The sequence below is a fragment of the Meles meles genome, chromosome 12 (assembly GCF_922984935.1).
Source record: "Meles meles chromosome 12, mMelMel3.1 paternal haplotype, whole genome shotgun sequence".
Classification (NCBI taxonomy): Eukaryota; Metazoa; Chordata; class Mammalia; order Carnivora; family Mustelidae; genus Meles; species Meles meles.
Window position 1 is genome coordinate 46,105,300 of NC_060077.1, and position 13,211 is coordinate 46,118,510.

Below are 13,211 nucleotides of genomic sequence, written 5' to 3' on the forward strand. Positions count from 1 at the left end.
TATTATTAAATTTTAATTTTTTTTAAAAAAGGTAATTTTTAGAAAAAGTAATAGCATAGTGATTGAAAGTGTGCTTGTTTTTTCATATTCTGGACAGCCTACCTTCGTTGCTTCCAGTTCTGTCTCTCCTGCAATGTTCACCTCTCTCCCATTTTCTTCATGAAGTCTTCTTTTATGTCAGAAATTCCCAGTGACTCTTACCCTTTCACCGAATTTTGAATTTCGGTGGCAATTAAAGTCCAAGGCCTCCAGGTCAGCTCTGGATCATATATATCACTTTGTATTGTTCACAGTTGTTTCCAATGTTTGTCTTATCTTACCTTATTAGACTGTAAATCCCTCAAGGGGAGGAACTGTATCTTTACACATCTTCTATAACCTTCAGAGTGCCTACAGCAGTGCTGAAAACATGGTACCTACACAATCCACATGCATCCATTTGTTTGTGGCAAAAACAACGAATTAATCTGATGGTGTTGGTCTGTATCAATCAAAGATGTATGTGTAACAAAAATTGGAATTCCTAGGAGGAGTGAAAGATCCCACTTTATGGGTACTGGTCTGTTTAAACCTTTTTAGTACGGGGCTTGTCCTCTAACCAAAGCTGGCCTGGATTGTCAGCGATAGGGAGGGATAGAAGTTTCCTTTCTTCCTTTTCAGCATCTCTCAGGTCTTGCCATTGAATCTGCTAAAACATAATTTAAACTATCCATACTCTGGGATCAGCTTTTCTTTGAGAAAGACAATTTTTTTAAAGATTTTTTTAAATTTATTTGACAGACAGATATCACAAGCAGGCAGAGAGGCAGGCAGAGAGAGAGAAAGGAGGAAGAAGGCTCCCCACCAAGCAGAGAGGCCGATGCGGGGCTTGATCCCAAGGCTCTGGGATCACGACCTGAGCCGAAGGCAGAGGCTTTAACCCACTGAGCCACCCAGGCACCCCGAGAAAGACAATTTAACTTGAGTGTTAAAAAGCAGCTGCTTTGTATTTTGGGGGCATGTACCTAATTAATCTGAGGCCAAACAAGTAGAATAAAACCAGGATTCCATTTTATTACTGAGTAAGCCCATCTGATCTCCGAACAGATTGGGAGCATGACATGTACTTGTCTTGCTGCTTTGATGAGCTTCTCAATGATCCACTGGAATGCTGACAGGTTCAAGCAGTATCCCTTGGGCAAAGGCAGCCCAGCTTACTGTGGACCCCTAGCCACGACTGCCAAAGGGTATTGCTAGCCATACAAGCTGAGAGAGGAATTCTTCACTAAAGGTAGAAGAAGGAAGGTGGGGCTGCTTTCCAAATCTCCCCTGTTGTATTCAACCGGTCATTTGTGAGGCATTCAAAAGTATTTCTTGAGACTCTAGGCTGTGTCCAAAGTGACTGGTAAAAAAAAGTAAGAATCGGTTTTAACAGTTTAGGAGCTTGCAATCTGTTTAGGGAGATAAGATATACACACAGGGCATGTAAGTAACAATGGAAGACAGAGTTTGATTACATATTGATTGGAGAAGGGCATCATCGCTGTGAAGGGGGGTTGTCAGGCAAGACTCTGGGGCAGTGGAGACCCTGCTGAACCTTGAAAGAGCTGTTTCCAGTGATATTTTCAGAGTCTAGTGCACTAACCACTACACAATCAAACAGTGAGATTTTTCATAGCTTGGTGATTAACAGGTAACTTACCCTCCCCAATAATTTAATTTACATCAGATGCCTAGTTACTTGATTTACATGAACTGGTTTAAGTCAGGTAAGACTGAGTGTGTAGTATTTTTGACTAAGAGTCTAGCTGCAGAAATGAAGGTAAGGCTAGATTGTTTTTGCCTATGATCACTGAGAGTTCAAAGCAAAGTTTCAATAGGAACAAATAATTGAAGTTGATTTAAAAAAACACCATGTAGGGGCACCTGGGTGGCTCAGTGGGTTAAGCCACTGCCTTCGGCTCAGGTCATGATCTCAGGGTCCTGGGATCGAGTCCCACATCGGGCTCTCTGCTCAGCGGCAAGCCTGCTTCCCCCCGCCCCCTGCCTGCCTCTCTATCTACTTGTGGTCTCTCTCTGTCAAATAAATAAATAAAATCTTTAAAAAAAAAAAAAACAAAACCATGTAGCTTACCTACCTGTAAGTGTCTCTAAGTAAATAAAGAACTGTTTCTGTAAGCAAATCACTTTATCTCTGGGCTCTCCCTTTCTATAAAAATGAGGGCATTGGTCTGGAGCAGTGTTTTAAAGAGGTTCAACAAAATGTTAATAAATATTATGCAAACAAACAAACAAATGAGGCTCCATGATCATTTAAATTTCAGAAATATTAGGTTAAACAAAGTTATACTGGATTCTTACCATAGAATTTCTTACAGCCTTTACTATGACTATTTGAATTTGAGTTTTCAAAATGAGGATAGAGCATATGCCATTTCCCAAACTTATTTTGCCATTGAATAGCTCCTTTATGAAACATCATATAAAACTGTATTCTGAAAATTAAATTCAGGAAGTAACAATGCCTTTTATGTTTTAAAAATGCTGTAATTCCACATTTGTACATTAAATGTATATTTAGATCTATAAAAAACCTAAGTATTTTGCTAGTACTAATTTCACTTTGAATTGATAAGAATTATATGATTTTTATGCATTTCAAACTTAAAAAACATGTTCAGTTTTTTCCTCAGGTAACCCAAACCAAATTGCCATTATGGGTAAATCTGTATTATATGAAAACACTGAAATGGTGCCAGGTACATAATTAAAGATCAATAATTGTTTTTGGTATTAATTTTAGAATCTCTTGATTCTCTACTGTTTTCTCTAAGGATAGACACTTATAGACTAGTTTTTGTGCTTAAGTTTTTCCATTAAATGGGCTCCATTTGATATATGTTGAGAATTACCTGATTAAAATAATAGTTAAGTCTAAGAAAAGTTACCTTTTTATTACATAAGACCTGGAGCTTTATTTATGATTTTACAATTTGATAACTGCTGGAAAGTTTTTTTAAGAGACCAAAAAAAAAAAAAAAGTCGTTGCCAAGTTACCTTTGTTTGTTTGTTTCAATTTACATTAGAAAAAACTTACCCTGCATTGAGGTGTCACAGCCTCTGAGCTTTTGTAAGACTCCTGCTGATTGACCCTACCCTTGACCTTAGCTCCAAAGCCCAGCTCCCTTCTGACATGCTGGTGTAGAGAATTTATTTATTTTAACACTAGGGAGCCAGAATTCCAGAAATATTCTTACAAAAAGCCCCAAGATGTATTTACCAAATCTTCAACTCCACATAACTGAGAGGCCTCCACTAACACACAAAGTGAATAATCGTGAATTGTTGCTAACCTGGGCTCCATGGATGTGGGTCAGCTTTGAGAAGTAGAATCTAGAAGGGTGTGAAAGAGCTCCAGTAGAAAATGGCCTTTTGATCATGAAGGAAAAATGAAAATAAGCATATTTTAATAGCAGAGACCTTGTAGTAAAAGGAGTCAGGGCTGCAGTCTCGCAAGTAATTTAGGTAGGTAATATTTACCAAAGCACGGAAGCAGTTTCAGGGCCAATTCTCTATTTGATCTTCCTGCCTCTACCTGTTGATTCACATTCTCTCCCACAAATCCTGCTAATTTTACCATAGGATTATAAAGTGCAACTTAGTATGCATTTTTTCCTAAAAAAAAAAAAACTTTTTAAAATCTGATTGGATAACATGCTCATTAAACATTTGTAAAATGTACAAAAAGTACAAAAAGGAAAAGTAAAAATTATCTAGATGATATTATCCAAATACTGATACTATTAATAATTTAATAAACTGGGGAGCTGGGGTGGCTCAGCCAGTTAGGCATCCAACTCTTGGTTTCAGCTTACATCCTGATCTTGGGGTTGTGAGATAGAGGGCCCACGTTGGGTTCCTCGCTCAGAAGGGAGTCTGCTTAAGATTCTCTCTCCCTCTGCCCCTCCCCCCTGCACGCTCTCATGCTCCTGCTCTCTCTAAAGTTAAAAAAATTAAAAAGTCGGGGCACCTGGGTGGCTCAGTGGATTAAGTCTCTGCCTTTGGCTGGGGTCATGATCTCAGGGTCCTGGGATCAACCCCACATCAGGCTTTCTGCTCAGCAGGGAGCCTGCTTCCCTCCCTCTCTCTGCCTGCCTCTCTGCCTACTTGTGATCTCTCTCTCTGTGTCAAATAAATAAATAAAATCTTAAAAAAAAAAATTAAAAAGTCATAACTTAGTAAATTTCTGTAAGCTTTTTTTTTGTAAGGGGCAGTCTCTTTTTATTCATATGTAAATTTATTTTTATTTTATTATTATTATTTTTGAAGATTTTATTTTTATTTATTTATTTGACAGAGAGAGATAGCACAAGGAGGGGAAACAGAGAGGAAGTGAGAAGCAGACTTCCTGCTGAGCAGGGAGCCCGATGTGGGACTCGATCCCAGGATTCTGGGATCATGACCTGAACCAAAGGCTCATCTGAGCCACCCAGGTGCCCCTGTAATTATTATTATTATTGTTATCATTTATTTATTTATTTATTTGACAAACAGAGATCACAAGTAGGCAGAGAGGCAGGCAGAGAGAGAGAGTGGGGGGGAGAAGCAGGCTTCCTGCTGAGCAGAGAGCCTGATGCAGGGCTTGATCCCAGGACCCTGAGATCATGACCTGAGCCAAAGGCAGGTGCTTAGCCAACTGAGCCACCCAGGTGCTCCATTTGTAATAATTTTTATATACAACTTCCCATGTTTTGAAATATATTACTTTATGATTAAAATTATTAAAATTATAAATTAAAATTATAAACGTTTCATTATTTTGTTATAAAAGTTTCTCCTAGTATTCCATACATTATCCTAAGATTTTATTATGAAAATTTCACAGCATGAAAAGAGTTGAAAACATTTTGCTATGAATGCCTTATTCTCATGGCTTAGATTTTTAGATATAGTTAACATTTTACTCTACATGCCTTGTCTCTATCTCTCTCCATTTATCAATCCATCTTAGTCTTTATGCATTTCAAGCTAAGCTTATAGATATTAATTTCATGGATAGTCCTTGGAGTGAAATATGAGTTTTTAAAAATTATTTTCCTTCTATTGACTTATTGGTCACTTTTCATCTTTCACTATTTTACACAAAGCTTCATAAGAAGGATACTCTTGTTAAGATTTAATTGTAGTTTCCACCATAATGGAGAAGCAATACTGAAAAAAATAGAGACTATACTCTGGAAGGCTTTGAATACCAGGGAAATTATAGCAAAATGTACCATGAATAGCCACATCCTTGGAATCAGGTAGATCAGACAATTAGTAAGTAATTGACCCTGGAAATAATATTAAACCTCTCTGAGGCTCTGTTTCCTCACCTGTCAAGTGAAGAGAGTATTACTTGTCTTATAGGATAATTGTGAGGATTAAGTAACTTGTATGTAATCTATCTGTCTTTTATAAATAAGATTTCCCAAAACAGGGCGCCTGGGTGGCTCAGTGGGTTAAAGCCTCTGCCTTCGGCTCAGGTCATGATCCCAGGGTCCTGGGATTGAGCCCCACATCAGGCTCGGCTCAGCAGGGAGTCTGCTTCCTTCTCTCTCTCTGCCTGCCTCTCTGCAGTGTTATGACCAGCACATAGGACAAGTAATTACTTAAGATTGGCATTATCAAGGAAAGTTGAAGAGCACTGAGGGGTGAAAAACCTTCAATTCAACAGGCACCTCTGGTGCAAAATTTAGACAGGCCCTCACTCTCAGGGTGGTAGAAATGCAGGGCTGGCACCTGGGAGGGAGTGTTTTCCTTATCTTTTGCACCCTCGGGGGCCTTGTTTGTCTCACCCTAGTCCCAGCTCTGGTACTCAAAGAAGAGGTAAGTGTTGGTTCAGGCTGGAGAAATGGCAGGAGCAAAGACAGGAAATATAAGAGGCTGGTGAAAAGATTGCTGCATTTCTCTGGACAAGAGAAGTTAAAAGCATTAGAATTCCAGAGAAGCTTCTAGGCTCTTAGGCCCAAGCAACTTCCTATACCTCCTTCCCCCTTTTTTGGCAGGCCCTAAGGGTAGCCTACTTGTCTGTCCTTTTTTATGTTGCTATTGCCTCTGCATCCTTTTGTCATTTTCTTTCACAAGACTGGCTGTAGAGATAAGTATGCCTTCCATAAATTCCTTCTTCCTCAGATATCCAGAGGCAAACAACCTGGTCCTTATGGGTTTTTTTGGAATTTATCATTAGTCACTAAAGAATCTTAATAAACATAGAGAAGCTTCAAAGTTAAGAAATTCTTAATATCTGGGGCTCCTGGGCAGCTCAGTCAGTTAACTGTCTGCCTTCAGCTCCAGTCATGATGATCCCAGGGTCCTGGGATGGAGCCCGCATGGATCTCCCTGCTTAGTGGGAAGCCTGCTTCTCCCTCTCTCACTGCCTGCCCCCTCCCCCTCCTTGTGCTCATTCTCTCTCTCTGTCAAATAAATAAAATCTTTTAAAAAAAGAAATTCTTAATATTCAAAATATATAAAGTGTTCATACAACTTCATAGCAAACAAAAACAAAACCCAAACAATTGATTAAAAAGTGGGTAGAGGATCTGAACGGACATTTTTCCAAAGAAGACATGCAGATGGCCAACAGGTACATAAAAAAATGGTCAACATCACTAATCATCAGAGAAGTGCAAATCAAAACCACAACAAGATATCACCTCACACCTGTCAGAATGGCTGTTATCAAAAAGACAAGAGATAACAAATGCTGGCATAGATGTAGAGAAAAGGGAGCCCTCTCACACTATTGGTGGGAATTTTATGTGGCCACCATGGAGAACAGTACGGAGGTTCTTCAAAAAATTAAAAATAGGAATACCATATTATCTAGCGATTCCACTTCTGGAAATTGGTCTAGTTTGTTTAAAAAAATGAAAACACTAACTCAAAAGGATATAAGCACTTTCATGTTTTTTTGTATCATTATTTACAATAGCCAAGGTATGGAAACAATTCAAGTGTCCACTGACAGATGAATGGATAAAGAAAAGGTGGTGTATATAAACCATGGAATATTATTTAGTTATAAGAAGTATGAAATCTTGCCATTTGTGACAGATGAATGGATCTTGAGGACATCATGCTAAGTAAGTAAGTCGGACATAAAACATAAATACTGTATGGCCTCACTTTTATGTGGAGTTTAACCTCTACCTCTCCTCCCCAAGAAAACAAGCTCTAGATGCAGAGAACAAATTGGTGGTTGCCAGACAGAGGTGGGGTCGGGGGCAAGGACAAAATAGGTGAAAGGAATCAAAAGCTATAATTTTCCAGTTATAAAATAAGTAAGTCATGAAGATGTAATGTACAGCATAGCAACTAGAGTTAATACTAATGTATTCCATATTTGAAAGTTGCTGGGATGCCTGGGTGGCTTAGTCAATTAAGCATCTCCCTTTGGCTCAGATCATAATCCCAGGGTGGTGGGATCGAGTCCTGCCTTGAGCTTCTTCCTCGGTGGAGAGCTGCTTCTCCCTCTGCGTGCTACTCCTTCTGCTTGTTCCTTTTCTCTCTCTCTCTCTCTGACAAATGAATAGATAAATAAATAAAAATAGCTTTATTTTAAAAAATTTTGATAAGAGGCTAGATTTTAAAAGTTCTCCTCTTAAGAAAAAAGTCTGTAATAATACATAGTGACAGATGTTAGCTAGACTTATTGTGGTGATCATTTTGCAATATATACAAATATTGAGTCATTGTGTTGTACATCTGAAACAAGTGTAAGGTATATCAATTATACCTCAATTAACCTCAATTTAAAAAGTTGTACTAGTAAAAGAGAAAGAGAATATTCTTAAAGTTTGTTAACAGTCTTAGTTATGACTCCATGCCAAAGATGGTCATGAAAACTCTGGGAAAATCTCTGTATTAATTTGCTCAGGCTACCATACCAAAGTACCATGAATTGGGTGGTGTAAACAACAGAAATTTACTGTCTTACACTTCTGCTGGAAATCCAAGATCAAAGTGTCAGCAAGGCTGATTCCTTCTAAAACTTGTTAAGAAAAGTCTGTTGCATGCCTTTTTTCCAGCTTCTGGTGGATGGCTGGCAATTTTGATGTTTTATTTGGTTTGTAGATGTATTACCCAATCTCTGTCTTTATCTTCATATAATGTTCTTCCTGTGTGCATGTCTGTATCCAAATTTGTCTTTTTTATAAGGACTTCAGTCATTGAATTAGAAGCCTACCCTACTCTAGTCTGAACTCATTCTAACTTAACTAATTACATCTGCAATGATCCTATTTCAAAATGAGGTCACATTCTGAGGTACTGGGGGTTAGGACTTCAACTTATGAATTTTGGGAGGGCATAATTGAACCCATAACAGCTTTCCTCCGTAATTTTTTAATCCCTGAAGATAGAGTATCAAATCACCTCTTCTTTAACATACAAGCCTTAAGATCCTATCAGGCTAGTTTTACACCCTTTCTTAAGGACAAAGAAAAGGCATTGAAACGTGCTTGGAGGGAGAGTAGACTCTGGAGGCACTGCCCATGTTCATGTATCTTGACTATACCACATACTAACAGTAGCATCAGGAAAAACAAAATCGTTTAGCTTGTGTCTTAATTTTCTTTAATGTAAAATGAGAATAATAATAGTACTTACCACATAAGGTTATAAGAATGAAACTAGTTAAAACATGTAGAGAGCTTAAAACTGCCTGGAATATCATGAGCACTATATAAAATTGCAATAAAAAGGGGGGGGTGTGATCAGAGTTCTATTTTTTAAAAGAGTTTATTTATTTGAGGGAGAGAGAGTGAGCAAGTGAAAGAGAGAGAGAGAAAGAGAGAGCACGAGCAGGGGAAGAGGGAGAAGCAGGCTCCATGCTGAAGAGGGAGCCCAAAATGGTCCTCAATCCCAGGACTCTGGGATCATGACCTGAGCTGAAGGCAGATACCTAACCCACTGAGCCACCACGGTGCCCCCAGAGTTCTTAGAGTGCTTAAAGACTCCCCCAGAGTGCTTAAAGACCACTCTGATTAATGTGGGGGAAGACAGGATTGCAGGCAGGCCTAGTCCATGCAAAACCAGCCAAATAACTAATAGAATGTTCCAGGAGAAGGATGCTGCTAGGACTACTAGATTGGAATGGGTACCTGTGGATAGAGAGCAATAAACTGATTCAAAACTTATTTCATAGTAAAACAGAAAAAGTTTCAAAAATCCTATCAGGGTAGAATATTAGGGTTCCAATTTCTCCACATCCTTGCCAACACTTGTTTTTTTCCTGTGTTTTTTACAGTAACCAGCCTAAATGTGTGTGAGGTGATTTCTCATTGAGGCACTGATGTGCTTTTCTCTGATTTTTAGTGATGTTGAGTGTGCTTGTTGCCCATTTGTTTATCTACTGTGAGGAATGTCTATTCAAGTTCTTTGTCTGCTTTTTAAATTGAGTTTAGGGTTTTGTTTTTGTTGAGTTGTAGGAGTTCTTTATATATTCTGTATATTAACCCCTTATCAGTTATATGATTTGCAGATACTTTCTCTCATCCCAGAGGCTGGCTTTTCACTTTGCTGTTTTTTGTGTCCTTTGATGCACAGAAGTTTTAAATTTTGAAGTATTTCACTGTATCTATTCTTACTTTTGTAGTCTGTGCTTTTGGTCATACCCAAGTTATGTCCAAATCAATATCATGAACTCCCGGGTTTTTAATAAGTGTATTCTTGTTGTTCATAATGTCTAGCTAATCCAGAATAACAAATTAAATTTATCTTTAGTCAGAAAGATTTTTAAAACATCAAGTAGATTTACGTTAGTTATCTTTTTATAATTAATTTATAGTTTTCTAAGTTAGGGTCAAAAATTATGGCTCAGGACTAAGATTTCCATTCTTCAGAATTTGTTAAGATTTTCTTTGTGGCTTAGAACATTTTAGTATTTTAAGTATTTTGGGACTTTAGAGAAGAATGCATACGCTATGGTTTTAGAGTTCAAAGTTATCTGTATGTATCACATCTGTGTTTTGTTGTGTTAGCAAATCCTCTCCTTTCTATTTATTTTTGGTCCATGAGATCTGTCAAATTCTTAGAGAAAGGGATTTAAATGTTTAAAATAAATTCTTTTGTTCCCATTAGTATTTTATTTAGAGATTTTGATATTACATATTTATACTTTGGAATTAGCAGATAGAGGTTTGAATTCCATACCCATCTACACTGTGTGACATTGAGGATACCTAATTTCTCTAAAGCCTTTGTTCAGCATCTGCAAAATATAAGTGTTAATTACAGTCACTCCATAGCTTGTAAGAATTCCTTGAGAAAATCCTTAGTTAAGTGCCTGGCATTTAGTGAGTGTTCAATAAATATTCACCATTCTTCTTATTGTTCCTTTTATCAAAGTAAACTAGTCTTATTGTCCTATTTGGTGCTTACTTTTTAATCATGCATTTCACTTTGATTTTATTTTACTGCTTTTGTTTCTTTTTGTCTGCACTTTCTTGTAACTTTATTTGCTATCCACTTATTTTCAATTTTTCGGTGTTATTTCTGGTATTATTCATAAGGAGAATAGAATTAGATTTTCTCTTGAACTTTCACTCTGATTTTTTGTCTTTCTATAGGAAGATTTAGCTTGTGTGATTTATTGTTATTAATGCTAAGAATATATGCAGACATCTTGTTTTCTGTTTATTATGCTTTATCGTTTTTTCCTCTTTTCCTGACTTTTGTCATTTTGGTTAAGTTTTCTTTATATGTTTTCCCTCCTCAAATAATTTGAAAGTTTCACAACCAAATATAGTCATTATCATTAAATTTTAAAAAATCGAACCAATATGTGCTTACGAATGTAAAGAAAAAAGGGTACATATTCTTGCCTTATTCTCCTCCCCAAACACATTGAGACAGTTAGAATTCTCCTTCCGGGGATCCATAACTCCCACATTTGTTCAAATAAACTGGAACTTTAAATCTAGACTATTTTTAATATTTAAATTTTTGCTTTCCTATGCTATGAACCCCGTGTTAATATGTACATTAGATTTTATGAAAATATTATCAATAATTATTTATTTAAAAAATTAAAAGAAATAAAATAAAATAATTTTTATACTTTACTGGGTTTTTACTCTCCTGTGTTTTTTGTATGTTCTAATTTCATTTTTATTGGATCTTTTATTTAATTGCAAGCAACATCAAATGCATTGCAAAGAAACTTAATAGCAAGCAGAATTTTTGTTCCTTTTTTTTTTTAAAGAAGATGTTATTTATTTTTTTGACAGACACAGATCACCAGTAGTCAGGGAGGCAGGCAGAGAGAAAGGAGGAAGCAGACTCCCTGCTGAGCAGAGAGCCCCACGTGGGGCTCTATCGCAGGATCCTGGGATCATGACCTGAGCTGAAGGCAGAGGCTTTAACCCACTGAACCACCCAGGTGCCCCAGAATTTTTGTTCTTTTAACAAAACTCTGAGGCAAGTTTGAAACACAGCTTGATGAAGGCTTTAACTCTAGTTTTGATTTTCTCAAATCTGCCTTTTTCCTTATGTTGTCTTCCTTTGTGGTATTGGGGTGGTAATAGCAATTTAGGCTTTGCAAAAACACATCACACAGTGAGAATGGTAGAATTATTTTTCCTGTACCTTTAAATGAAGCATCGCCCTTTACTTTAATTGGAGTAGTCCAAAAAAACTTCGTGACAAGAAAATGCCATGTGTACTCATTGGTTTAGACCTATATTATTGTCCATTCTTGATCCAATCACAAGGCCAAGGCAAAGGAAATTATAGTGTGCACCAAAGTGTTACCCAATGGGAAAAGTATGGTGTGGGAGGCAACTAACTGTACTACAGCTTAGTCTGTAATTCCGACTGATACGGTTTTCCTTCACAGTTCCTTCTTCACAGTCCTCTAAATATTTTTCTTATAATGTTGCAGATTAGATGTCAGAAGATGACCTAATTATTTTTAAGGAGAGGTCTGAAATATCACATAATTTTATTTTTATTTTTTTTTTAAGATTTTATTTATTTACTTGACAGGCAGAGATCACAAGTAGGTAGAGAGGCAGGCAGAGAGAGAGGGGGAAGCAGACTCCCTGCCTAGCAGAGAGCCCGATGCAGGGCTCGATCCTAGGACCCTGGGATCATGACTCGAGCCGAAGGCAGAGACTTTAACCCACTGAGCCACCCAGGCACCCCCACGTAATTTTATTTTTTAACCCAAAAGCAGAAATTTCACAAGGATATGTGTAAGTGTATCAAATAATCTTGCCCTTTCAAGCTGAATGCAGAAATTTATATTTATCTCCAGATAATTTTCTTCTATTATCTGTTCAAATACTGCCTCTCCATTTTAACTCACATACAGTAAAATTTAACCTTTTTAAAAAAGATTTTATTTATTTATTTGTCAGAGAGAGAGAAAGCGCAGGCACAAGTAGGGGGAGTGGCAGGCAGAGGGAGAAGCAGACTCCCTGCTGAGCTCAGAGCCCAATTTGGTTCTCTATCTCAGGACCTTGAGATCATGACCTGAACCGAAGTCAGACCCTCAACCAACTGAGCCACATAGGTGCCCCTGATACACAAAAGCATTTGATTTTATGAATCAATTTATCTAGGTTTCCCTTGTTGCTTGTGCTTTTGGTGTCATGTTAGGAAACTGTTGCTTAATGCAAAGTCAAAGAACTCTGTAAATAGAGTTTTAGACTTTCAACTTTTACATTATATTTAAGATCCATTTTGAATAAATTTTTATATCTGTTGGAAGGCAGATTATTTTGATACCTTTGTTGAAAGTCAATTAACCATAGATTCATGGGTTCATTTCTGGACTCTCAATTCTATTCCATTGATTTATATGTCTATCTTTATGTCAGTTCCACTGTCTTTTTTTTTCTTAAATTTTATTTATTTATTTGTTAGCATGAGAGAGAGAGAGAGCACAGTCAGGCAGAGTGGCAGGCAGAGGCATAGGGAGAAGCAGGCTCTCCATGGAGCAAGGAGTCTGATGCAGGACTCGATTCCAGGATACTGAGATCATGACCTGAGCCGAAGGCATATGCTCGACCGACTGAGCCACCCAGGCATCCCAGTTCCACTCTGTCTTATTGTAACTTTGTAATGAGGTTTAAAATTGGGAAGTTCATTCTTCCATCCTTCTTAATTTTTATTTTTTTATTTTATTTTTTCAAAGACTTTATTTATTTGAGGGAGTGGGTGTGCACATGAGAAGTGGGGAGAGGCAG